The sequence below is a fragment of the Entelurus aequoreus genome, linkage group LG08 (genome assembly GCF_033978785.1).
Source record: "Entelurus aequoreus isolate RoL-2023_Sb linkage group LG08, RoL_Eaeq_v1.1, whole genome shotgun sequence".
NCBI classification, from domain to species: Eukaryota; Metazoa; Chordata; class Actinopteri; order Syngnathiformes; family Syngnathidae; genus Entelurus; species Entelurus aequoreus.
The window spans coordinates 7,871,602-7,899,094 of NC_084738.1; the positions used below are offsets into that span (position 1 = coordinate 7,871,602).

The 27,493-nt window shown below is 38.2% G+C and overlaps 1 long non-coding RNA gene across 1 annotated transcript; it reads left to right on the forward strand.

Annotated features, from left to right (window-relative positions):
• LOC133654961 (uncharacterized) lies at positions 1 to 27,489 on the forward strand. Its single transcript, XR_009826915.1, has 3 exons — positions 1 to 149; positions 23,919 to 24,015; positions 27,438 to 27,489. It is a non-coding gene; the product is annotated as an uncharacterized LOC133654961 (long non-coding RNA).
• Positions 27,490 to 27,493: the final 4 nt, after the last annotated feature.

Genomic DNA, 27,493 nt, shown 5'->3' on the forward strand with positions numbered 1-27,493 from the left:
ATGGAGGCGAATGAGGGTTTTCTGTATTATTTGGTCTTATTAGCCACAATAAGAAAACAAATGGTATTCAAGAGGAGATTGAGGCAAGAACGAAAAAATGGACCACTGCAGCAAAATGAAGACTGTGGAGCAGAGTACACCAGAAGAGGGTAGGCTAACGTTAGCGTACCCACTGTGTTTACTTACCTAAACCACATTGAGGACAATTGTAAGCAAGCAATAATTGGAGAGAAATTACATGTAAAACATACATTTTGAACTTTAATAATGATTTGTAGTGAATGACAAATACAGTGATAGGAATTTTTGTTCTTGTAAAAGAGACAGTTTTTTTGGCTTGGCTCCCAAAAAAAGAGCCGGTGTTCTGTTGAAATGAGCTGCCCTGTCAAAAAAAACTACCAGTTGCATTGAGCAGTTTTGATGATTATATTACAATAAGATCCACACAGCACAGCACACATAACAATTCTGTCCCATCTCAGAGCCAGAGCCTAGTACTTTATGCCGGAAATCTTACATTATGAAGAAAAGTGATTTATAGTGGTGGCCGTATCGATCTAAATATAGATAATATCGATACCAAGGTGGGAATTGGTTTTGGATCAATTCTAGCGTGAAGGGATTGATACATTTGTTGCAGTTTCTCTGTATTTTACATACCGAGATATATTACTTGATTTTAAGCTCTACTTTAAGCCATTGCAGCATCTCTTCTTGTCTGTTGTCAGTAATTTTTTTAACAAATATTTCTGTATCATGTCAGTTATTTTTGTGGTTAAAATTGTGCATTTTTGTTACATTGTTATTTTTTGTTATTTTGCACGATTGACTTCTCTCAACAATTGTGTGTAGTAGAACACATTTTACTGGCTATGTTTCATTGGCAATATAGAACATTACACACAGCGCTCAAAAATCTGTCAAATGTTTTAGTACAACTTTGGTAAACTACGAAGCCGCACCCCTTAATGGAACGTGGAGTTTTGATGCACCATATAATGTGATGCGCCTTTTGCATGAAAATAGACCCGCTCATTGGCAGTGTGCCTTATAATCCGGTGCGCCCGATGACCTGAAAAATACGGTACTGGTCAAAATTGTCCATTGTACTGGTTAAAATTGTCCAAACATGCATGTGAGGATTTTTGCTTTTAAACATGTTATTAAATTAAATTTATGCCACAAAAAGCACACACTTTATGGGAGTAAAATGAGTGTCAAGGTAAATAACAAAAAAAAAAAAAAAAACAACAACAACAGAAAAACAGAATTTTATTGTTTTTATATAGCTGTTGTTATTACTATTATTATTATTATTATTATTTTACTCGTCGTGGTTTATTTGTTACTAATTTATATCTGTTGTTCCTTTTAAACTATATTTTAAGTTGAGTTTTGATGGTACAAAAAATACTCATGTTTTTCAATTAATGATTAACTGTGTCAATAAACATGATTATAATGTCAATCAAAATACTTATAATTTTTGCCATAAATGCCCAGCCCTAGTTTTCAGTTTCGGCGATACTAGCCCTGTATCTAATTCCTAACAATCACAATATCGCCCAAAGCTCGTGATCTAACAGAAGCGAAAAATAAGCTTTATAACGACCAACCACCGTCGCAACGAGCGGAAAAATGGGCAATATACTGTAGAAGAGGACATAAGAAGAAAAGCAATGATGGTGGTCTTGGGACCATTTTTAAAAGAAAAATCCAAAACTAAAAAAAAACACAGTGAAAAGTCATGGAGACAGCGTGAACTTGGACTTTATAAGCTACGTTTCAAACAACGTAGCTGCAATACTTTTGTTTTAGCTTCCTGATTGGCTAATTTCTGTATCACGTCCCAATTCACGAAGCGATGACTTGCCAGACATCAGTGTTGCCCACAGACTGTAGTGAACAAACTGAACTGGTAACCACCACTCCTGTCACTCCAACGAATCAGCCCAAAGCTGCCTGAAGTCCAGAAAAAGCTTTTTCCACTGAAAGCCAAAGCCAGCCACTATCCCAGTCCCCTCAAACAGTCAGGTTAGCATTTTGGCAGGAAAAACGCATTGCAATCCAAAACTTCGCAAAGCTGCCAATACAAAGCAAAGAACAACTATCACCAGGTCATGGTACATGGAAGATGTGGAAGCCGTTCAACAGACTTTGCATGGGCATGGTCCGCTGCAAGACCAACATGGGTAAATGGGCTGTGCTGATGCAAAAGACACAGCCTGCGAATGTGGTATATCTGAAGATAATCGGATGTTTGCTGTCATTGGTTGGAAGAGGGGAAAACCGGACAAAAACAGCCCGATTGTCTTTGTGTTTACCCTGCATAACTAAGTAACCAACCAACAAACATAAATCAATACCTTGCTTTGTGCTTAGCAGAGGTATTAAATGCTCACTTTCCATTTAGCTCTGTTTCATGCTGCGGACAGTGTCTTTCACCAGCTAATCAAACCCATCTATTAACATGATGCAGTCCATATTCCAAGCATGAGCTCATCGCTGTAGCTCACAATGAAAAGAGAGACACAGCACTTATGAAAAGTTATGGTGGTCCAATGCGTGATGATGTGCCGAGACCTCTGGGAGCAAGCATGCGAAGGAGATTCAGGGGGTAATCTACGTTGTCACCTTCTAAAACAACCTTTAAAAAGACCCAGACACAAAGGACTGGCAGTGATTGATTGAAGTTAGAAAATCCTTCGGAAGGCCTGCAAAGCTCTTCAAGGCACATCCTCTCAGCACCCAGACGGGGACTTGATTCAGACACTTTATTAAGATCTCGAGTCATAAAGCCCCTGGAAGACTTTCGGACCCACAGCCGTTTGGGTGCCATGTCCAATAGACTGCAATGAAAATGCTTGATGCAGAACATACATCTGGGATACAGATTTAGTCCTCTTTGCTGGAGTCCAGTTAGAAAAACAGAGGTTAGTTGTACCAAGTGTTCCCATCCTCACTTGGGGTTTTCAGGCTTGCAGACATTTACACAGCAGTGGACTTATGAAAGAGAAATATTGGATACATTAGAATTTGAGTTTGGATCAGGCCAAAGAACTATTGGCTGCAGAAAGTCTCTAAATAGTCATAAATCTACAATTTGCTGGATTGCAATACAGTCAGCTTGAGCAGACCATCCAGGTAGATCCATAACACTGGAAAATTACATTTCAGCTGTGTGGCAGGAGATGGAGAAGAATAAACGCTTCGTTTTTCTAGCTCATCTCCTGAAATTATTTGACTTGAGGAATTAATATACACTTTACCATTTTCCCCATAGGAGTGTGCTTTCACATTTGTCATGTTTGGTTTGGTTATGACAAACTCTAGCTCCTAGCTGTCAACCTTTCAAAATATGGGACTTTTTCCAGGAAAATAGAGTAAAATAAGGGAATTTTATCACGCAACTGGTGTCTACTAACCCAACTAATGCTGCCAACTAGGGATAGGTGATATGACCTAAATTCTATATCACAATACATTATTTATATATATAGGGATTTATTGCTGAACAGGACAATAATAAACCACAGTAAAACTAATGCTTACTTTTGAAAGTTTCCACAGAATTTGACTCATTGGTTCATTTCAATCACATTCTACTGCAGTTCCTTTGGTTACACAGCTGTCCCATAAAGTTGTCTTCTTCCTATCTAGTATAATATGTCTCTGTGTGTCTGGAGCTTGTTACTTTTACCCCATAGCCCGTACACTACCTTGTTAACATCAGCTCATTTTTTGACCATTGTAGCTTTGCTCCTTTAATACGATTTGCATGGTTGAACATGAAGTCAACAATTTGAGCAAGATAGCCCGTGTGATTTGGTTTCACATCACTGGAGACTTGCACGCGCCACAGCTCAAAGCTTTTTCCCCAATGCGTTTATCAATGAAATATCTTAAAATTTAGCAGAAAGCGGAACTTACAAAACTTTGCAGAGTTTGCGATTCAAGCTTCAAAGGCAGTGTTGAATGCCTAAAATGTAATATACTGTGTAACTCTTTGAAAATTACCGGTTCCCGGGCATAACGGCGCGTCGTTACGTTATGACATTGCTGGTTTTGCGAGCAGAAGAGCGTGTTCGACAGCGCACAATCACGGAGTACTTACAAGCAGACACAGTGTGTAGACAGAAAAGGGAGAACGGACAAATTTTCATCTAAAAATTAACAATAAAGGTGAACTTATAACACTGAAACGCCCTCCGGAAGAGGTGCTTTAAGACATGGCTAGCTAGCTAGCGGCAAACGTCCATTCGCAGTCGGCAGTGTTTTAGCTACTTCTAAATCACTAATCCTCGCCTACAAGGCGACGAATAAAGTACGTTTTTTACAAGTATCATCCCTGCAGGACGAGGAATAGCTAAACATGCTTCACTACACACTGTAGGAGGATACGATAACTAACCGCTAACGGCAAGCTAGCACCCTGAATGTAAACAAATGCCATGGGTGGATCTACACCTGACATCCACTGTAATGATACCAAGTGCAATAGCGTATCTCAGGGGTCGGCAACCTTTACCACTCAAAGAGCCATTTTGGAAAGTTTCACAAATTAAAGAAAACAATGGGAGCCACAAAAACATTTTGAAAATTTAAAATGAAAAACACCGCATACAAAGCTTAAATTGCTTTGCGCTATGTTAACCAGGGGTCTCTGACACACGCACCGGCACGCATCTTAATAAGGAAATGTAATGTTAGTGCGGCCCGCGACTTTTAATTGAATGGCGCTTGATAGCGTCTTTCTTGCCAACCCTCTCAATTTTCCGGGAGACTCCCAAATTTCAGGACGTGCTGGCACTGCTTTTAGCGCCCTCTACAGCCTGCCCAAACAGCGTACCTGCTTGGCCACATATTGAATGCAGCTTTTGCTTGCTCACGTAAGTGCCAGCAAGGCATACTTGTTCAACAGCCACACAGCTTACACTGACGGTAGTCGTACCAAAACAACTTTAACACTGTTACGTTACAAATATGCGCCACACTTTGAACCCACACCAAAAAAGAATGACAAACACATTTCTGGAGAACATCTGCACTGTAACACAACATAAACACAACACAACAAATACCCAGAATCCCATGCAGCCCTAACTCTTCCGCTCAACCGACGCACGGAGAGGGGGGGGGGGGGGGGTTGATGTGTGGGGGGGTTTGGTGGTAGCGGGGGTGTATAATGTAGACCGGAAGAGTTAGGGCTGCATGGGATTCTGGGTATTTGTTGTGTTGTGTTACGGTGCGGATGTTCTCCAGAAATGTTTTTGTCATTTTTTTTTGGTGTGGGTTCACAGTGTGGCGCATATTTGTAACATAACAGTGTTAAAGTTGTTTTATACGGCCACCGTCAGTGTAAGCTGTGTGGCTGTTGAGCAAGTATGCCTCGCTGTCGCCTACGTGTGCAAGTAAAAGCAACATATAACAAGTGGCCAGGCTGGCACGCTGTTTGTAAATGCTATAGAGGACAATTAATGCAGTGCCATTAGGGCACACCCTTGATTAAGTAATTAGAGTGAAAATAGGATAATATTTGCCCTGGGAGATTTCTAGGAGAGGCAGTCTCCTGGGAAAATCGGGGGGGTCGTTAAGTATACTGGGAAAACCGGGAGGGTCGGCAAGTACGCAGCTGAGCCGCATCAGAGTGGCCAAAGAGCCGCATGCAGCTCCGGAGCCGCGGGTTGCCGACCCCTGGCATATCTAGTTGCTATTACTATGATTACATCGCTATTTTTTATCGTCACATAATCTTTTTTCCTTTTAAAAAATTCATATTATGTTTATAAACTCAGAAAATACGTTGCTGGACACATGAGGACTTTGAATATGACCAATGTAAGATCCTGTAACTAATTTGTATCGAATCGATACCTGAATTTGTGGTATCATCTAAAACTAATGTAAAGTATCCAAACAACAGAAGAATAAATCATTATTACATTTTAACAGAAGTTTAGATAAAACATGTTAAAAGAGAAAGTAACCAGATATTAACAGTAAATGAACAAGTGGATTTATAATTCATTTTTACAGCTTGTCTCTCATAATGTTGACAAAATAATAGAATGATAAATGACACAATATGTTACTGCATACGTCAGCAGACTAATTAGGAGCCTTTGTTTGTTTACTTACTACTAAAAGACAAGTTGTCTTGTATGTTCACTATTATATTTAAGGACAAAATTGTTCTTCGATTGCAATAAGAAACATATGTTTAATGTACTGTAAGATTTTTTGTTAAAATAAAGCCAAAAATGCAATTTTTTGTGGTCCTTATTTAGAAAAGTACCGAAAAGTATCGAAATACATTTTGGTACAGGTACCGGTACTAAAATATTGGTATCGGGACAACACTAATATATATATATATATAAACAAGTCTACTTTGTCTGTGGAAAAGCAGGAGGAAAGAGCAAACTTCATCAATATATCACACCAATAAATGTGACTTTTACTGTTCATTGGTGCCTCCGACGTTCATTCCTCACTGACCTCTGGGCCTCTTGTTTTTGTCTTTCCTGACTTTGCGGGGCCCTGACTAGCAGGTGAGGAAGTAGAGTGGGTGCAGTCGTTCTTGTACGCAAAGGGGGGCCATTTAAAGCAGATTCTATGGACTTGGCTGTGCTATAAAGCTTCCCTTCATGAGCGATCACGGGGACAAACCCCATGTCCGACTGTCACTGTGATGCCTGTTGCCCGGCTTGGCCAAACACAGCCGGCTGGAATGCGAATGTTTAATCAGAGGACAAATGCCATATTTTGGAGCAGTTTGTTTTTACGACCCAGCAGGGGTGTGTGATTGCATTTCTGTGTGTGCTTGTGTCAAAATGAATTTGTGCAGAAGTTACAAGTGTTTACTTTATGTTTGTGTGCATTAATGCATGTGACAGACTCAAGTATTGAAGAAGGAAGAATGTATGTGCCAGCCTAGTGTGTGTGTGTGCATGAATGTGTACATGTAGTGGGCTGATAATTGTATACACCGCTCTCTTTGAGTTTATGTGCTTTTGTGAGTTTTCGGCTGTCGGGTCAAAGTGGCCACCCATGATGCTTGTGGGGGCCTCGGAGTAACACAGCTTGAATAAACAGCAACACAAAACACATCTAAACCCTGCAGAGTTTTTCTATATGGAGCCATTTAATAGTCCTGAAAATAGACACAGCACATACATGCACCGTTTAACACACTAGAAACTATTGTGTGTCTTTGCCTTCATACATCCATCTTTTTGACACCTCAATTCAGGGAACAATATGAACTTACTTTCTGCATGGTTGATCAACTTAAATGTAACATACACTATACTATAAACAACTTCTTACAATGCCTTGACATCAAGAACTTCTGACTTAAGAGTTCTAAAAGTGAATACAATTCGTAGTTAGGGCTGGAAAATGTGCACTGAAAAGATCTGCTAACTCAGTGGTGTCCAATGTGTGGGCCGGGAAACCATTTGTTGTGAAAATGCGAAAAAAGCAATAAAAACTTATTCAAACATAACTCCTAAACCAAACATGCAAAATGTCTGATAATGCGTAAAATAATGTATCTTTGTGATTTTTACTAGAAACATGAGCTTTTGTAAGGTTTTAAAACACAAAAAATTGTTTTTTTTTTACTCAATATGACAATATAACTGCCATGCTAAATATGAAAGTTATATAAACATAACTCCAAAACCAAACATGCAATATGTCTAATAATGCCTGTATTAATGTGTATATGTGAGTTTTACTAGAATCAGGTGCTTTTGTAAGGTTTGCAAATACAAACATTTGTTTTTTACTCAATATGTCAGTATAACTGTCACACTCAATATTACAGTTATTTAAACATAACTCCTAAGCCAAACATGCAAAATGGCTAATATTGCCTGAAATAATGTATCTGTGTGAGTTTTACTAGAAACATATGCTTTTGTAAGGTTTGCAAACACAACAATTATTTTTTTACTCAATGTGACAGTAATGTTCTTAGAATCCTGATATAATGCGAAAAAAGCAATACAAATTTATTCAAACATAACTCCTAAACCAAACATGCAAAATGTCTAATAATGCCTGAAATAATGCATATTTGTGAGTTTTACTAGAAACATGAGCTTTTGTAAGGTTTGCAAACACAAACATTTGTTTTTTTACACAATATGACAGTATAACTGTGATATTTGTAAAAAAATCTTGCCTTCTTCCAAGCTCGCTCTAAACGAGTCTTTTGGCGTTTGAGACTTTAATGAAACATTTTGCGTGTATCTCCATATATTGTAGAGGTTTACCCGATGGCCTGTAGTTAGTGTAACAATTTTCCATGCCAAAAAAACAAGAAGATAGTGTTCAAAAGTGCACTAAGCTTCTACTTTTCAAACTGCCCTAGCTTGATGCAAATTTACATTGGATTTGCCTTAGGGATGCTACCGATTCGCATTAGCGATTTCACATGCCAATTTCAACACCCCCAAATCTGGCAATTAAAGCTACAACCAAGTGTCACGTTACAATCAAACAGCTGGCGTGTGATAAATATAATACTTACAGTTTAAGCACTCTGTAGGACTCAACAAAATTAAAAACTGACACATCCAAATTAATGGCAAAGAGTACCATCTTTGCCATCTAACGTCTTGAAATTGCAAATGCATAATAATACAGTACCGTACAGTACAGTACTTGTTATTGTGACACAGAAGTGTAAAAAAGCAAGATAACAACTCGAAATCACAGTTTTAATAAAACGCTTTTTTGTTTTGTTTTTTAATCAACTGACCTCCAAAGACATGCACCTGGGGATAGGTTGATTGGCAACACTAAATTGGCCCTAGTGTGTGAATGTGAGTGTGAATGTTGTCTGTCTATCTGTGTTGGCCCTGCGATGAGGTGGCAACTTGTCCAGGGTGTACCCCGCCTTCCGCCCGATTGTAGCTGAGATAGGCTCCAGCGCCCACCGCGACCCCAAAGTGAATAAGCGGTAGAAAATGGATGGATGGATGATCAAGTACCGAAAATTGATACCGTTGAGTACCGGAATCGATTCCCAAGTTCTGGGAATCAGTACCATATTGATTCAAATGTGAACGATATCACTTTATAGTCATGACTGTACATTTGAATACTTTAAAAAAAAAATGTCCCTTGACGCTACGAGACGCTCTGGTGTTTCTCCACGCCAGGTACCAAAATGAGATGATGAATGAAATGAAAATACAGATGAGTGTGAAAAAGAAGAAAAACCGAGACCAAACTGTCTTTCCTCTCCCTAAATCCTTTGATTTTGCTATATGGTGTAAAAAGGTTGAACACCTCTCTGCTAACTAAAAATATAAACACAATTTACGATGCTCATACACATTCCGCTCGGCCCGATCCACAATGTTAATTCCTAGAATCTGATAAGGGGAGGGGAGTTTTACTAGAGCAACTCTGCTGGAAGTGGTCAAGGTCAGTCACACTTTATCTGGGAAGTCAGCCCAGTACTCTCATTGAAAACAACTGTTTTTTTTTTTTTTCAGAAACAGTGGAAGGATTTGCCAAGGAAATTGTATGTCTAGTCAAAAAGTTTCTGGTCGACCCATTTGTATGAATGTCATTTGTCAGCCTCTGGTTCTTTGCTGATGTATGGAAGTGATTGTGCATTTATACTGTAGTACAACGTGTAAGTACAGTGTGCAACTGTACATTATAAATGCTATAGCAACCCCCCACATAGCATACACATATCCTCTCATCCATCCATCCATTTATCCCTTTCAGGGTCGCGGGGGGGGGGGGGGGGGGGGGTATGACAGCATTGGTATGACATCAAAGCAATCTGATTGTAGTTATTTTTTTGTAAGTGCTTTGATGCAAAGCCATCATCACATTATTTATCCATTATGTCTAATACTACGGAACAGATGAGGGTTTTGACTGAGTTAAGAAATGACTCACCTATTGTTAACATATTAACATATATATATTGTTTGGAGAAGTTTGATCATTTAAAAAAAAAGACACACCTCAATTTAGTTTAGCTACTTTTGGCATTTCATATATTAGTTTTTTCACATTTCATATTATTCATTAGGGATAGGAATCAAAAATCAATATAAATTCCTTGGAATCGCTTGCCGTTTTGTCAAGGAATTCTCTTCTTGATACTTCCGGGTGGGGATGACATCATTACACAATGTGCTTATTGCGTAATAACGTCAGATCTCAATATGGCGATGCCTGGTCGAAAAAAACACTAACATTTTACGAGAAAAGATTGCAATAGCGCTACTTGCAATAATTATAAGGTTGCTATTTCATCAAGAGGAGGACATGTGAGCAAGAGCTGGGTTGCAATCACGTGACCTAGAGGCACATCCGAGCACTTTCGGATTTCAGGCAATGGTCTAAGCCCTAATAGGCTACTGTTTATTACCCTGAATCAGTGCAGATTTAGGCATGTTTTGAACATTTATTGGCAAATATAAAAGCGATCATGAAAAAAATATTTAAAATTGGATGAAGTGGATTTTTACACTCTTAGGAAAAATAATTTTTTGAATGATTTAAACCATTTATCATCACCAAGAGGTTACTGCTACCTAACTTCATTTGACACTTACGGTATTTAAAGTTAATATTTTATCTCATTATTTAACTATAGATGTCCCTGTTGTTCAGCAATGTTTTCTAGCAATATCAAGATTCAGTATATGCTGTTGAGCCTACGAAAGATTTATTAATTTTTTTTATTGATACTAATCAGGATATTTTCTTGATGCTAACTAATATCACTAAAGACGCTACAATGTGGTCATCCGTGTCAAATAAAGGTAGGTAGGTAGGTACTAGGTAGGTCTTTATTGTCATTTCACAAGTACAACAAAACTTTGTTAAAGCACTTGGCTTTTCTGCACAACAACAACTAAGCTTTTAGTTTTTGTTATTAAAATGGCCAATGAAAATATGGTGGATTGGACCAACAATCACAATATTTATTACTAGGACTTAACATGACGTTAGTTTATTTGCACAATCAGGTCTTCCTAGTTATATATAGGCATAGCAAACAACCACAAAAGAACAAAAACTAATGCGATCTCTTGTCCTTTCTTTACGTTTAGTTCTGCTCTCAAACACTACTAATTTATTAGAGAATAAACTTGATTGCGTTACAGAAAGGTTCTCAAACAAATCAAATGTTCAAACAAACATTTTTCAAAGTGATTGCTGCAGACACAAGTGGTCCGATTGTATTCCACAAGATGATGAAAGTGATATTTTTTAAGAGCCATTTCCTTCGACGCACTTTCATTTTTTTCCTAACTTTATTACTTTTATGAACCACTTATTTCGGGACTTTATGGAAGCTCTTTCCACAGCAATGCGACATTTTCTGCTCAAACTCTACACTCACTTTTACTTTTTTTTTAAGCTACGCTCAAGATGCTTGACCATTGTGTGAATTAAAGCGCGAAAAAGAAAAACGGATCTGACGTCATATGCAACACTCCTATATGCTGAAACATTTGAACACACATAATGCAATAATTATAGATCAAAGTCGCTTTTTTGAACCACAACTGTTTTTCTTCTATGCTACGTATATGACCTCACTGTAGGCTTTCTAAAGTCATGTTACCTCTAAACTAAACAAAATTGAGGCTAATCCACCTTTTTCTTTATTGAGTTCCAAATAAATTAAGCAAAATCTAAAGTGGAATTGGAACCGGAAACATTTTAATCAATTCTCATCGCTATTATTCATGCATTCATTTTATTTATTTATTTTCTCTGGTTGGTATATTTACTATATTTAAGCTACATTAAATGTAGAATATCTTGCAACTTAGTTTACAACATTTTCCAAGTACCGTATTTTTGAGCTTTGAGCCCTGTGGTCTTTGCGCTACCATGGCATTTTTATCATCGCCACACCTTGAAAATAAGTTGTTTTTTTTACTTTAAAACTACATAAAGTAATAAAATGTAACTTAGCTCCCAGAATAAATCACAGAGTCTGACGCAATTTTTTAACATTTATTACCAATTTTAAGATAACAAACGGCACAATTCCAACAAACACTTTTTTTCTCCTGAGTCCGCGCTTCCCCGGACACACAACAAAACTTCCTCATTCTCTACCAATCACCCTTGTGACCATGGGAAAAACTGACATCCATAAAACATTAACATTACCTGGTCGTTACAGTAGGACTTGATATATAATTAGTCTATTACTTGCGCACTACTGACAAGGGATTTACTGAAAACTTGACCACCAAAAGAAGAATTTGATCAACGAAATCTGTGCTACCAAAAGCGAATGTAAACAAAACGCACGGTATTGTGGCTGTCTGGAGCGTTGTCAGCATGTCTGCAATGTGGACATATATATATATATATATATATATATATATATATATATATATATATATATATATATATATATATATATATATATATATATATATATATATATATATAAATATATATATATATATATATATATATATATATATATATATATATATATATATATATATATATATATATATATATATATATATGTACTGTATATATATATATATATATATATATATATTGTATATATATATATGTACTGTATATATATATATACATATATATATTGCAGATGTACGCGCAGACAGCCATCTTCAAAATGTGCAAAATATTAGAAGAGAAAGTCCAACTGGAGCAACAGCGCGAAGCAAGTGTGACGTCATGCTCGCCTCTTTCGTCAGGGACATCAAGGGACAGAAGTAGAGTCTCTAAAAACCAGTACATTCTATAATACCACTAGAAGAAGATGCTAGGTTTGTTGCTAGTTGTTTTAATTTAAAAAAAAAAGTAATTAAGTCTGAAAACACTGAAGAAATCTCAACAAAGCAGCAACAATTGAAAATATGGCAAAACGATTTTATATATATATATATATATATATATATATATATATATATATATATATATATATATATATATATATATATATATATATATATATATATATATATATATATATATATATATATATATTTGATACTATTTCATAGTAACAGATTTGTTTTAAATGTATATATACATTTTTGAGCCTTTTTAAAGAAAATCTTATCAGAGCAAATTATGCAAATTACTGGATGACATCATGAGACCACTCCATAACCACGCCCCCACAGCCACAGATATCTTGCCAGTTTAGGGGAAACCCTGTAATATATGAAAACCTCTTTTTTCCCCTCTAAAATTGAGTGGGTGCGGTTTATAATCGGGAAAATACGCTAGTTTGCCCCATACTAGCAAAAAGTGAAGGTAGATTAGAAGAAACATGTTCACGAAAAGTGATATTGTTCAGCCATGTATAAAACAACAACATATATCTCTCTTCTTCCCCTTTTAATACACATGTCCATGAAATCCAGGACAACCACATCAATCATGACATTCCTCTTCCCATCTTGAATGACATATATTTTTTTCTTTGAGTTTCCTTTTCATTTAAAGGTGATAAAACATATTATGTTTTGCATCCTTTCTTGAGCTGTTTAGCTAGGCTAAAAGGCTGGCGGAACAACAGAAACAAAGATCATGTGACATCGATCTTTTGTTTTTTTTGACAGGAAAAATAATCATCGATAAAATGATGGCGGGGATACAGTACCGCTAAGTGAAGAAACATGCATACGCGCCCACACGTGCACTTAAACAGAGCACCTGGAGAATGCATGGATATATAATACAATATCTATTATATCCATTGTAGGGAGAAGATGATACATGTGCTGCAGTAAAAATATTATACAAGTTCAACTATTTGTCCTGCAGGGTTTGTTTTTGAGGGATGGATTACATATATTTCTTAATAATTGACTCTTCACTTTTGGCCTAATAAGTCTCCAAAGCCATCTATATTTCATGTCATAAAACTCCGCTATTTGAGTGCTGTAAACATTTATGATTATATCAAAATTGCATATTGATTTATGGTGTGTTACACCAGAGTTATGTGGTTGAAAAACATTTATTTGTTTGGATTTGTTGGAACAGGTAACACAACTTTTTATTGGACCATGTGAAAATAGTGTGCATTCACGTTGAGGCAAGCATAGATGTAAACAGAGTTCTGAATGAGGATCTTGTTGACTGTAGTCTGCAACGTAAAGGAATTCTGTGGATCCTGCAGAACATCAAACGTCTAATAATACCAACATACATTTATGCAATCATAGCAAGAGTTGAGCAATCTTACGGTCTGTCAAACTTAGTCAGAGCCACGGCAACACAGTCTGATTTTATATGGTTTGTTTCTTTATTTTACTCTAATCACAAAAACATATGATGCAACAGTTAAAATTATGCACAAAACGAACTATAACCTCCAAGAAAGCCCAACAATTTTTCAAAAAAAGGAGGGAAAATATAACCTATAGAGAAAAATGTCATTTGAAACATTTGTATAAACGGATAACACTTAAAGCCTTAAGTATATCAGTATGTGGATTTAAAGGCCTACTGAAATGAATTTTTTTTATTTAAACGGGAATAGCAGATCCATTCTATGTGTCATACTTGATCATTTCGCGATATTGCCATATTTTTGCTGAAAGGATTTAGTAGAGAGAATCGACGATAAAGTTCGCAACTTTTGCTCGCTGATAAAAAAAAGCCTTGCCTGTACCGGAAGTAGCGTGACGTCACAGGAGGTAATATTCCTCACAATTTTCCTTTGTTTACAATGGAGCGAGAGAGATTTGGAGCGACAAAGCGACGATTACCCCATTAATTTGAGCGAGGATGAAAGATTCGTAGATGAGGAACGTTACAGTGAAGGACTAAAGAGGCAGTGATGGACGTATTTTTTTTCGGTCTGACCGTAACTTAGATACAAGCTGGCTCATTGGATTCCACACTCTCCTTTTTCTATTGTGGATCACGGATTTGTATTTTAAACCACCTCAGATACTATATCCTCTTGAAAATGAGAGTCGAGCACGCGAAATGGACATTTAAAGTGACTTTTATCTCCACGAAAATACATTGGTGACACACTTAGCTACTGAGCTAACGTGATAGCATCGTTCTCAAATGAAGATAGAAACAAAATAAATAAACCCCTGACTGGAAGGATAGACAGAAGATCAACACTACTATTAAACCAGGTACATGTAACTACACGGTTACATCAACAGCCGTGCTCACCTGCGTTCCAGCGATCGACGGCGCGACGAAGGACACCCATCATCGACGAACCTCTGTAGCATGAGCTAACGTGATAGCATCTGTCTCAAATGCAGATAGAAACAAAATAAATAAATCACTGACTGGAAGGATAGACAGAAGATCAACAATACTATTAAACCATGTACATGTAACTATACGGTTAAAAATTCTCAGCCTGGTAAGGCTTAACAATGCTGTTGCTAACGACGCTAAGGCTAATTTAGCAACTTAGCAACCGAACCTCACAGAACTATGATAAAAACATGAGCGCTCCACCTACGCCAGCCAGCCCTCATCTTCCCATCAACAGCCGTGCTCACCTGCGTTCCAGCGATCGACGGCGCGACGAAGGACTTCATCCGTGGGTTTGGCGGCTAGGCGTCTGCTAAGTAAGTAGTCCTTGTTGTGTTGCTGTAAGTATTGTACTTAGCCGCTAATACACCGATAGATCCCACCTACAACGTTCTTCTTTGCAGCCTCCATTGTTCATTAAACAAATTGCAAAAGATTCACCAACACAGATGTCCAGAATACTGTGGAATTTTGTCGAAGAAAACAAGAGGTTTTTGTATCGGGTCCGATGGGGTCCAACCACTTCCGTGGATTTTGTGACGTCACGCGCATAAGTCATATCCAAAGGAGTTTTTCAACCGGAAGTTTAGCGGGAAATTTAAAATTGCACTTTATTGTATTGGCATGCGTTGCAATGTTAAGATTTCATCATTGATATATAAACTATCAGACTGCGTGGTCGGTAGTAGTGGGTTTCAGTAGGCCTTTAAATTATGAAATAGATTAAGTAAAAATACTAATATGATCCAGTTTAAGAAATGATTCAAACTCAAGGTGTTTACAAAGTATAAATAACTCTGATAAACATTTTGAACCTTAGTGAACATGAGATAACTTTATTAAACTCACTATATTAATTACAATTTATTTAACAATTGCATTTCCGAAGAGAGTTATTTATTATTCATGGTGTTAAATGGGTACAAATTGAGAACAGGAAGTGAACAAATGTGTGTAATTGCTATGACAGGGAAAAGGGATAGGATTAAATAAGCTCTGCTTCTTTTTACTCCTTTTTGTACATGTTGGAAAGAGAAACTAAAAATTGTGACGTATCATGTTATAACTGTGTATAATGTAACGAAAGGTAACGAAAAAGTATGAGGTAAAGAACTGATTTGCCTGTAAAAAAATATCAAATTATGGTAAATGCCAAGCTTAAGTGAGCATACATGACATTGCAATATTGACACCATCAGCTCTGCACTGCTATCTTCTGAGCATTGCACATTCATCAATATTACAGTACAGAAACAATCATCCATGTCATTGACGTACAAAAATATACGGTACTTAATTTGCCTGTGTTTAAATAAGAGCTGTGTTCAAAAGCGCTTGACAATGAGCTAAACACCTCAGATGTCAACTCAGCCTTGTCCACAGATGTCAAACTCAAGGCCCTGGGGCCAGTTCTGGCCCGCCAAATCATTTTATGTGGTCCGCGAAAGCCTGTAAAAATGGTTTTCAATAAAATACTTTTTTTTTTTTTATTTTTTTTTACTAAATGCATTCGTTCTTTCAATTTTGACAGAAAAAAATGCATATTTTAAACTTTAATATTATCTGATCATGCCAATTATATTATTATAAACTGTATTGCAAACTATTTTTGTGAGATAAAAACAAATAGTTAAATATCTGTTTGTCATCTTTATTTATGATTTTAAAGCAAGTTATACATAAAAAAACAAAACAAACGTATAATCAAATGCATATGTATTTCCATTAATCACGATTAATCACAGGTTAATGTAAATTAATTTGAAAAAAATCGGCCCTCTGAAAGCAGCCATTACTGCGATGTGGCCCTCAATGAAAATTATTTTGACACCCCTGGTCTAGTTAAAGGGTCTGCAACCTACAACTATTTTATCCCTCTGTTGTTGCATCAGCCCGTTTATGCTTCTGTGTACTGTACAGTAGTCGCTACACTATCCCTTGAGTTACCGCCATGAGTCTTTTAAAGTTCTGCATCAGCCATTCAATTCTCAGGGCAGTGTTTTTTTGGTGAGGAACCATGACACTTCCTTTGTTGCTGATAAACAATGGTAACTAGAGAGGGATTACGTGTTATTGGAACTGGTGCTGTGTCACAATACTTTAATTGCAAACAAAGAAGGCACTTTGCAAAGGTGGGCAGTGTGCCTCATGATTGAATCGCATCAACACAGGACAAGTGCTAAAAGCCAACCAATTACAGCCTTTGCCAGGTCGCTGCTGTGCAAGGTAAGACTTTTTTTTAGGCGTACGTCAAACTACACGAGAGTATTTGAAGGGGGACTACAAACATCGCCTTAACGCAGCAGCATAAATAAGTTGTAGAAGGAAAAGAGCAAAAGTACAGAACCATGGATATACCTAGTAAGGAGAAACATGGAAGAAAAGGTGTGACAACCAGTGTTGGGCATAAGGCCATAACATAATAACGGTGTTGCGTTACTATAATCACAAAACTATAACTACTACGAGGGAATATCCATCCATTTTCTACCGCTTGTCCCTCTGAGGGTCACATGGGTGGCTGGAGCCTATCCCAGCTGCATTTGGGCGGAAGGCGGGGTACACCCTGGACAAGTCGGCAGCTCATCGCAGGGCCAACACAGATAGACAGACAACATTCACACTCACATTCACACACTAGGGACCATTTAGTGTTGCCAATCAACCTATCCCCAGGTGCATGTCTTTGGAAGTGGGAGGAAGCCGGAGTACCCGGAGGGAACCCACGCAGTCACGGGGAGAACATGCAAACTAAGCACAGAAAGACACCGAGCATGTATATAGTGTATATTATGAAATATGCATTTGATCAATTATTTATGTATTCATGTAATGTACAAGGTACATTTGTGGCAGCGAGTGTCTACAACCACACCTTTGGCACCTATACCTTGAAATTTGACATTTTGACATTGAATTGTTAATCTGTGTACTATTATTTCAATATGTTGGTCCTAATCTGGTTCTAATTTTAACATCAATATTCCGAGGGACTAGAGATGGAAATTAGCCATTGGCTACAATCTCACATATTTACATGTCAAATGTTCAGTGTTGTCCCTTTTTACAATAAACTCAGGGTCTGATACCACGCGCTAAAGAGCTAAACTATAACATTGCGTGTACCATTAGTGGGCGTGTGATCTTCTAAGACTGCCTGTGCAATTAATAACTCGTGCAGACTGCTTTATTTAAATTATATTTTAGTGTGCACTACACGGCTTCACATGTGTGTTACCTTGCTCCTTCCTACCTGTGTAGTTTTGCTATGTTGTGAGACATGCAGCCGACATGTACCACTTTTTCTGGGCATTTTAGACACAGTACTGCAATGCATCTACAATGAAACTGTATGTTTGGTAATTACTGCGAGCGTTCCATGGACTGTTCCAGACGCAAGGAAATTTATATTGAAGTTTTTTTCATGTAGTAGATCAATCAATCAATCAATCAATGTTTATTTATATAGCCCTAAATCACAAGTGTCTCAAAGATCTTGTATGTTCATAATATTGCTTCTATATGAAGAAATGAACGTCATTTAAAAAAGCCAGCAGACACCCAAACAAATCAATGTAATTAGTTTTAATCAACTCCTTGAGTCATCAAACAGCTGTGAAATTATAAAATGATAATGCTGAATAGACGATATGTCTAATAATTCTGACAGTTCAAAAATGTTGACAAGGACACAGATAGTCTTGATGAATCACATTGCGAGTGATGAATGATTATAGTTGCATCTCCTCCACGCAGTAATGTGGGGGTTCTAATAATCAGAATTAATTCTGCATATACATGAAGACAGATACACTTAACGCCTTGCGCTCTGTTTGTCTCATTTAAGAGACAGACAAAGTTAGCAGATTAGCTGTTTTAGAACATGTAAACCTTCAGTAGATCAGACTTTCAATCAGTTTTTGAGGAGGAGGTCAAACATTATTTCTTTATGTAAAAGATTTAAATAAGTGGAGACCAATTTGGGGCCTCTTTAAATAGAAATTGAGCACATCTTGTCGTATAAGCATCCTCAAGTCCCATCCCAATGTATCTTACAATGCTCTGTGCATGCCGGGCCTCAAATCAACCATTTCAAGCAGGGATTGAAAGAGCTGGTGATTTGTAAAAAAAAAAAAAAAAATGACAAGAAGTTATTTATAGAGCAGAGGCGTCAAACTAATTTTAGCTCGGGGACCGCACGGAGGAAAATATATTCCCAAGTGGGCCGGACAGGTAAAATCATTGCATGATAACTTAAATATACAACTACGACAACTTCAGATTGTTTTCTTTGTTTTACTTCAGCCCCAAATAGAACAAGCACATTCTGAAAATGTACATATCATAAATAATCCTCTTGACCAAACCCTTCAAGTTAGTTGAAAATTCTGAGGAAAAAAATGGTTGCAGTTTCAAAAACACCATGAAGAACTTAGACTTAATCACAGTATATTTACAACGCAATTAAACTTTAAGTCACAGCCCATCCAAGATTGAACAAAAACAAAATAAAGCAGAAATAAAAACTATTCTATGTATCACATTTATCCATCTATCACATTTATCATTTCCACATATTAATCCTGTGCTAACTCAACAAACTGAGGAGAAACTATTCAAGAGGGTTTACTTACTCCCTGCCTTCTAGGCATCACTGTGTATTGATAGAAAAATAAAAGCTGGGCAATGTATAAACAGTTTCAACAAACCAAAATTAAAAACTTAAAAGACTGACAGGATTGCTGTAAATCACACACTGTTCCCTTTCTTTAAATATGCACAGAAGAGAATCATTTTCACAGAACTATATCAATGTGCAGTGTCTCATGCAGAATTTTAAGTGGGGTTACCAAATGTTTTTTTTAATCCTGTTTGTTTTATGTTGAGTGGAAGGGGAGAAGTCGTAGCCCCGGTTTACTGTGTACCTCTTGCTTAGCATACCATATTTTTTGGACTTTAAGGCGCATTTAAAATCCTTTCATTTTCTCAAAAATCTACAGTGCGCCTTATAACCTGGTGCACCTAATGTACGGAATAATTCCGGTTGTGCTTACCGACCTCGAAACAATTTTATTTGGTACATGGTGTAATGATAAGTGTGACCAGTAGTTGGTAGTCACACATAAGAGATACGTGTAGATTGCAAAAAGACGCCAGTAAACAACACCAAAACTTTAAATGTTCCATTGAAAATATAGAACATTACACACGGCACTCAAAAATCTGTCAAAATGTTTTAGTACGACTTTAAAGCCGCACCGCTTGATGGATTGTTGACCCATTACGGCTACCATAGTCAGAGATACAAGTATTACTATGGTGTGTGTATAAGGACCGCAAAATGGCACCCATTAGCAGACATATTATCTGGCATTTTGTTTCAACATATTATGCAAAACCAACTTTTCTTACCTACTGGTACCTGCTGATGTGTATTTGAGATCTGCAGATCTGCATAAGGCCTGAAAATGTGCGCATGTCCGCCACTGTAGTCCGTGGCGACACCATAATCGATAAGCTTCTTCGATTTCTCTATCTTCTTGATATGGGACATTCACCCTCTGCTGTTGCCATTTCTAATATACAGTAGTGTAAAATTCTAACTTATATCTTGTTATGGAAGCGCTAAAAACTACCTGTGTAGTGGCTTTACATAATTCCCCCACAGAATTTTAGTTATTAGAGAGTTCCGGTCGGACGGTTTTTCACGGGACACATTTCCGGCGTTGTTGTTGCACTAGTGAGCCACGGATAAGGAGATGCTGTTTCATTATTGATTTAAGTAAAGTCTGAATGTCATTAAAACAGTTAGCTCCATCTTTTGACACATCTTCAATTCCTGTCCTTGCACGCTACACCGCTACAACAAAGATGACGGGTAGAAGACGCTGTCGAAGGTGAGCCACGTAAATAAGACCGCCCACAAAACGGCGCATCCTGAAGCGACTGTCAGAAAGAGACTTGAAGATGATCTGTAAAACATAATCTATGCAACATTTTGACCAAAGAACCACTATTACATGTTGTGTAGACCACAAGGAAGTGTTTTAAATTTAGAAAAAAATCATAATATGACCCCTTTAATGCGCCTTATAATCCGTTGCGCCTTTTGTATGAAAAAAAGACCTGAATGGACCCCCTCATCGGCAGTGTGCATTATAATCCGGTGCACCCCATTGTCCAGAAAATACGGTACTTGTCCGCCCCGGTGCAAACTATTTGCTTGCCTAACAGAATTTATATTGCGACATCCAGTGAACACATCCAGAAGAGCAGTTTCTTTAATTTAAAAACGCAGGTCAATATTACACTTAGCAAACTCATCTCGCAGGCCGGATTGAACCTGTTTACGGGTTTGATTCGGCCCGCGGGCCGCATGTTTGATATCTATGTTATAGGGGTTAGTGCCACTCCAAAAAACATTTACATGGGAAGACACAAACATGTTGTACTAGCACTTTTGTATAAGAAGTGATGGACAGACCCAGTGCTAAGATTTATAGCTGTGGTTTTACCTGCTCACCCTCAGAGATTCATTTGGTCAGACAGGAGGTGAAGACATGAATGGGGAGGATGAGTAAACCACGAAGAGGAGGAAAGGGTAAAGGAAGTGCAAAAGGGAAATAACTGAGGAGACAAGGAAAGAAGCCCCCTTAAATTCTTTCTGTAAAAGGCCTTTATCTGGATGTTAAATAAATGCCTTTTCTTTAGACTAGTTCCGTGAACATTTTTGTGAACTTGTGCGTATAATGGGGCATAAGGGAGAGGTTTGTGAGAGGAAACGGCACCGATGGGGGGAAAACGCGGTCTGATTGAGGGCATGACAGAGAGTGTAGGTCTTGTAAAACCTGTCTGGGCCTGATGCGGCCCCGCAGCATGTTTCACGGCCACTGATGTTAACTGCTGCGCGAGGTGGAGGGTCCAAACTTGGTGTGTTTACACTTTGTGCCTTAAAAGGGGAAGAGATAAATTTGGATGGTCCATCCTCCGGGTGCAGACAGCTTGGATTTATAGCATGTGTGAGTTGTACATCGTGCGTGGGGAATGGATGCTCATGCCGCAAGGAGGAGAGTGACAAGTTGATTATTGCCTCCACAATTCATTCCCACATCCACATGGGACATCGATGAGATGTTTTCTTCATCTTGGCCAGCTCAGAGACCCAGAGGCTTCAACACGGAACCCTCGCCGGAATATTCTTAAGTATCTTCTGCCTACTTTGCACAAGTTTGTCCGCTGTGCCGACGAAGTTCATAGGCCTCCTCGTACTGAGAAGCAACAGCCACCATCTGATTTATTTCTTAACTGGGTTTCTCATGCTAATGTGGGTGGCCATAAGCATCAATGGACCATGTTTTACCCATCAACACTTTCACTTCAGTGTCTACATGCACGGATTCCCCATTTCTTGTGCAGTAGAAACTCTCTACAGTTGTGTTAAGAAGCCATGTTAGGTCACAGACTGTGTGTGTCGGTGAGCCTACGTTTCTATCCTGCCACTTATAGCAACAATCTTTGGATAACCAATGCAAGGAGTGTCTGGGCTTGTGTGGCTAACCACATGAAATAGATTGTAGTTGAACTCACACACCCTGATGATCATGCACGCTTCTTACTACATGTATTTGAACTTTGCCCCCTGCTGGCCTGCAATCACACTGCTTCACAACTTCCGGACTTTGTTGACGTGCGTCAGCCATCTTGACATCATATGTTACAAAAACTGAGTTGGGTGTTGTTGGTCTGGACATCAGGAGACAGAGATTGCAGGCGAAGTGCAGGTGAAAAGTAGCGATACGTTTCACAGACGGTATAGTACCGAAAATGATTCATTAGTATCGCGGTACTATACTAATACCCGTATACCGTACAACCCTATTATGCTCATAAATATACAAACACAATATAAAATGAGGAGGCTTTGAACTAAAACAATAGGCAAACCTTGTATAGTGTTGAACTACTGTATATCCTCCTGAGCAGGGCTCTCACGGGCTAAATAGGGGCCCTAAGCAGAATTTTATTTGGAGCCCCCCTTGCCATTTCAAAATGTGTTCATATTTTTTTATGTCAAACTATTTTTGTACCTTTTTTAAAATCAAACTGGAATTTTATTTAATGCATTTTTTTAGCTAAAATTAATTCATGGGAAATACATTATTAGCTAATATTTTTTGTGCAAAATAATAATTGAAACATAATTCAAAGACAGATTTTTAAGCCTTAACATGACTTTGACTGGGAATCAAACCCAGCACCATTACATTTTAAGACAAGCATTCATGCCAAGCGCCATAAGAGCTAGAAAAAAACAGGAACTTGTCCATCATATTCTTTTTAGTGATGTAAGTTTGTGATCAGATTTAATATGAAGCGAACTGTCATTCATTAATTGACATTTTACATGTCCTTCATTACACAAAACATGGCCCTGCTCCTGAGGACTGTGTCCTGTGCAGAGGATATTTGTGTTTTTGTTCTATTACTTCTGTTAGAATTACACGTTTTTGAAAAGAAAATTTAAATAAAAAGACAAGCCTGTTGTGGAAAACACAAATGTCCACTGCAGAGGACATACACCTAATATTTGCTGTAGGGTTACTGAGGCTTTTTTTCTTATTTGAGTCTTCCCACAGATGGTTCTCTACAGGGAAAATGCTCTAAGAGCTGAAGATGGTGACCGGGAAACAAGCAGTCAAGCACTCAGAATGGACTCAGCCAGACCGCCGTTAGGTAATGTTAAACAATTTTCCATGCCAACAAAAGTATAGTGCGGCTCTATGGTGGTTAATTTGTGTCTTTATTAAGAAATCATTTTTTTTACACTGAATTTGAATATTTTGCCTTTGAATTTTGTGAACTGAATTTTTTTAACATCAACATATGCGAACTGTTTCATTAAAAATACATTCAGTGTAAAAGAAAAATAAATGTAATAAAATTCGATGTTGAAAAATTTGCCGCTTCAAAATGCAAGTTTCAAAAAGTAAATTAAGACAGAAGCAATCGATCCTGTCTCAGAACCAGCAAATGAGGTGTCAAGTTTGAAGTCACATGAAAAAATAGCATAAAATAGCAGTTAACTGGGCTATCTTTCCATAATAAAACATAATTAACATTTCAGTGCGGCCCACTGGATATTTTCAAACTTTAGAAAGGATTCCACTGGTTAGAATCTGCACTTATGAGTGACATACGAAGCTTTGGGAATGAACAGCGTGGGCGGGGCTTGTTTACAGTGCAAAAAAGTCTGATAACGAGTGTCAGAGACAGACTTCTACATAGCAAAGTTCTGCAGAACATTGAAAAATGTGGATTTTTTTTACCCTTGCGTTTATGTTTCGCTGTGTTTGTTGCATCTTTGTTGTTCTTGCTCGATTATAAATGATGTCGATCAGGAGCTGGTTTGTAGGAGTGCAACGCATATTCTCAATATTAAAGTTAAAGTTAAAGTACCAATGATTGTCACACACACACTAGGTGTGGTGAAATTTGTCCTCTGCATTTGACCCATCCCCTTGATCACCCCCTGGGAGGTGAGGGGAGCAGTGGCCCTGCTGGTATCCGGCAAGGACAAGTCACAGGTGGAGAAAATCCTCAGTGCTGAGCTGTGTAGAACTTGCACCTGGCTCGCTGACAACAAGCTATCCATGCACTTGGGTAAAACAGAATCCATCCTGTTTGGGTCCCACATCAACCTTAAGAAAGTCAATGACTTCACCATAAAAGTGGGTGACATTGTTATCACCAGGAAAGATGAGGTCACCTACCTAGGTTCCATTCTAGAGGCTAACCTTTCCTGTGATAAAATGGCAACCAAGGTAATCAGAAAGGTTAACCAACGAACGAGATTTCTCTACAGAATCACCTCTCTGGTCAACAAAAGCACCTTGAGGATTCTGGCGGGAACTCTCGTTCAACCCTTTTTCGATTACGCATGCACCTCCTGGTACCCTAGCACCTCCAAAACCCTCAAATCTAAACTCCAAACATCTCAGAACAAGCTAGTCAGGTTACTTCTAGACCTCCACCCCAGATCCCACCTCACTCCTACCCACTTCTCTAAAGTGGGCTGGCTCAAGGTGGAGGACAGAGTTAAACAACTTGCACTGAGCCTAGTCTATAAAATCCACTACACCTCCCTGATACCGAAGTACATGTCAAACTACTTCCTTAACGTAAATGACCGCCATAACCACAACACCAGGGGGAGCTCCACTAACCATGTTAAACCCAGATTCCGAACTAACAAAGGTCTTAACTCATTCTCTTTCTATGCCACATCAATGTGGAATGCGCTCCCAACAGGTATAAAAGAAAGGGCATCTCTATCCTCCTTCAAAACCGCACTAAAAGTTCACCTCCAGGCAGCTACAACCCTAAACTAACACCCTCCCCGGATTGCTAATAATCAAATGTAAACAATCAAATGCAGATACTTTTTCTTATGCCTTCTGATCTCTCTCTGTCTCTCTCGCTCTCTTTCTCTCTCTCTCTCTCTATATATGTCCACTACTTGCTGTCCATATCCTACCCCCCACCCCCTCCACACCCCTGATTGTAAATAATGTAAATAATTCAATGTGATTATCTTGTGTGATGATTGTATTATGATGATAGTATATATGATAGTATATATCTGTATCATGAATCAATTTAAGTGAACCCCGACTTAAACAAGTTGAAAAACTTATTCGGGTGTTACCATTTAGTGGTCAATTGTACGGAATATGTACTTCACTGTGTAACCTACTAATAAAAGTCTCAATCAATCAATCAATCAATCAAAGCATAGCCGCGCCCGGGAATCATTTTTGGTGATTTAACCCCCAATTCCAACCCTTGATGCTGAGTGCCAAGCAGGGAGGTAATGGGTCCCATTTTTATAGTCTTTGGTATGACCCGGCCGGGATTTGAACTCACAACCTACCGATCTCAGGGCGGACACTCTAACTGCTTTGTTTTATTGTTATTAATTTATATTGCAAATTCCACATTCTATATTTTTATGTACATTCTGACTGTCATATAATTCAGTAAAGACAAGCGGTAGAAAACGGATAGATGGATGAATAACTAAAGTTAACTCCGTTTTTGAGATGTTCTGTTTAGTTTTTTACTGAAAAAGACACTTGAATGTACATGAATATACGGAATTTGGGATTTACAATATTAGCTATGTACAATAAAACACTGAATATTTAAAATATATGAAGTTGCTCCTCTACTGCAGACCCCTTCCTTGATCGATATATTTTATAATCCAGCAAGAGCAACAAATATACAACAAACACGGCAAGAAATAAAAGCAAAAGGATAAAAAAACATCCATTTATTCACTATAATATCACTGTTCCTTTTGTCACCGTAGCGCTGTTCATGTATTAATGACCAAACTTTGTCTTATTAACAACGAGCTTCAGCTCAAACATGTATTCTTTCAAGAATGTATCCTAACCTGTCTTCTTCTTACGTTTACCTGAACATCATTATCCAGCATTATCTGCTGGTCACATTGTGTATTGCCGTCAGTTTAGGGGCATATCATGACTTATAGGTATGTCACTCAAAAGTGCAGATTTTAACCATTGGAATCATCAGTTTTAAAATATCCAGCGGGCCGCAATGAAATGTTAATTATGTTGTATTATGCCAAGGTAGGCCAATTAACTGACTTTTATGCTGTTTTGCAAGATCCGTGTCATGCATACTTGCCAACCCTCCCGGATTTTCCGGGAGACTCCGGAAATTCAGCGCCTCTCCCGAAAACCTCCCGGGACAAATTTTCTCCCGAAAATCTCCCGAAATTCAGGCGGAGCTGGAGGCCACGCCCCCTCCAGCTCCATGCGGACCTGAGCGAGGACAGCCTGTTTTCACGTCCGCTTTCCCACAATATAAACAGTGTGCCTGCCCAATCACGTTATAACTGTAGAATGATCAAGGGCGAGTTCTTGGTTTCTTATGTGGGTTTATTGTTAGGCAGTTTCATTAACGTCCTCCCAGCGCGGTAACAACACACAACAACAGCAGTCACGTTTTCGTCTACCGTAAAGCAGTTTGTCTGCCGTAAACAGCAATGTTGTGACACTCTTAAACAGGACAATACTGCCATCTACTGTACATGCATATGTGACAATAACATCTACGGCTTTTAGAGAGTGCATAACTGCGCACACAACAAGGAGACGAAGCAGAAGAACGAGGAAGATAC